Raw genomic sequence first — 2,095 nt, forward strand, 5'->3', positions numbered from 1 at the left:
GGTTGTCTCATAGGTGGTTGTCTCATAGATGGTTGTCTCATAGGTGGTTGTCTCATAGATGGTTGTCTCGTAGGGGGCTGTCTCATAGGGGGTTGTCTCATAGGTGGTTGTCTCATAGATAATTGTCTCATAGATGGTTGTCTCATAGATTGTTGTCTCATAGATAATTGTCTCATAGATTGTTGTCTCATAGGGGGTTGTCTCATAGGGGGTTGTCTCATAGATGGTTGTCTCATAGGTGGTTGTCTCATAGGTGGTTGTCTCATAGGGGGTTGTCTCATAGGGGGTTGTCTCATAGATGGTTGTCTCATAGGTGGTTGTCTCATAGGGGGTTGTCTCATAGATAATTGTCTCATAGGGGGTTGTCTCATAGATAATTGTCTCATAGATGATTGTCTCATAGATAATTGTCTCATAGATGGTTGTCTCATAGATTTGTCTCATAGATGGTTATCTCATAGGGGGTTGTCTCATAGATAATTGTCTCATAGATGGTTGTCTCATAGATAATTGTCTCATAGATGATTGTCTCATAGATAATTGTCTCATAGGGGGTTGTCTCATAGGGGGTTGTCTCATAGGGGGTTGTCTCATAGATGATTGTCTCATAGATAATTGTCTCATAGGGGTTGTCTCATAGATGATTGTCTCATAGATAATTGTCTCATAGGGGGGTTGTCTCATAGGGGGTTGTCTCATAGGGGGCTGTCTCATAGGGGGTTGTCTCATAGGGGGTTGTCTCATAGGAGGGCGGTCTCATAGGGGGTTGTCTCATAGGGGGTTGTCTCATAGGGGGTTGTCTCATAGGGGGCTGTCTCATAGGGAGCTGTCTCATAGATGTCCTGTTTGATGTTGATGTGCTTCTGTTTTCTACTCTGTTCACTCCACCACCACAGCCCACTATGCATGACAATGACTGAAACAGTGTGATGCGTCCCAAACAGCACCCTATTCCCTATTGTAGTGCCCTCCTTTTGATCACATAGTGCACTACGTTAGGGAAACAGGGTGCCATTTGTGCCCTGGTCGACAGATATGTTGGATGGTTTTCTGATAGCTGGTTTATTGAGGAAAGTTACCAGCAATGACTGTGATGTGTGGTGGTCCGTACTGAGCTGAATTCACTAACTGTAAGTCAATGAGAGAGTCTGGTAAATGACCGACCATGTAGACCGACCATGTGGTAAATGACCGACCATGTAAACGCATGGTAAATGACCGACCATGGAAACGCATGGTAAATGACCGACCATGTGGTAAATGACCGACCATGTAAACCGACCATGTGGTAAATGACCGACCATGTAAACCGACCATGTGGTAAATGACCGACCATGTAAACGCATGGTAAATGACCGACCATGTAAACACATGGTAAATGACCGACCATGTGGTAAATGACCGACCATGTAAACGCATGGTAAATGACCGACCATGTGGTATATGACCGACCATGTAAACGCATGGTAAATGACCGACCATGTGGTATATGACCGACCATGTAAACGCATGGTAAATGACCGACCATGTGGTATATGACCGACCATGTAAACGCATGGTAAATGACCGACCATGTAAACGCATGGTAAATGACCGACCATGTGGTATATGACCGACCATGTAAACGCATGGTAAATGACCGACCATGTAAACGCATGGTAAATGACCGACCATGTGGTATATGACCGACCATGTAAACGCATGGTAAATGACCGACCATGTAAACGCATGGTATATGACCGACCATGTAAACGCATGGTAAATGACTAGAAAATTGGTTGGTTCCCAAATGTGTGCTATTTGTTTAGTCCTGCTCTGTTTTTCACCGAGGACCACATTGGGATGCATCAATCGCTGCATCATCCTATCTGTGCTTTAAAATTGTTTTAAATTCTAAAAATGTGTTTTACCTTAGAAATCTGTCAAGCAATCAATCAATCAATTAACCCTAAAAGTAGTGCACTATATAGGGAATAGGGTGGCATAGGGCTCTGGTATAAAGTAGTGCACTATATAGGGAATAGGGTGCCATAGGGCCGTGGTGAAAGACTATGTTGTTGTGTTTTGTAGGAGTCGGAGGGATCGTAAAGGGCGA

General features: G+C 44.0%; 1 protein-coding gene across 1 annotated transcript in view; it reads left to right on the forward strand.

Annotated features, from left to right (window-relative positions):
• Positions 1 to 2,043: 2,043 nt before the first annotated feature.
• Positions 2,044 to 2,095, forward strand: part of LOC115186263 (vascular endothelial growth factor receptor 3-like) — a 22,269-nt gene continuing 22,217 nt past the window's right edge. Inside the window, exon 1 of the mRNA XM_029745931.1 lies at positions 2,044 to 2,095. This exon is cut by the window's right edge and continues 111 nt beyond it. The gene's annotated coding sequence lies outside the window, so the exon portion shown is untranslated.

Source organism: Salmo trutta, unplaced genomic scaffold (genome assembly GCF_901001165.1).
Source record: "Salmo trutta unplaced genomic scaffold, fSalTru1.1, whole genome shotgun sequence".
Classification (NCBI taxonomy): Eukaryota; Metazoa; Chordata; class Actinopteri; order Salmoniformes; family Salmonidae; genus Salmo; species Salmo trutta.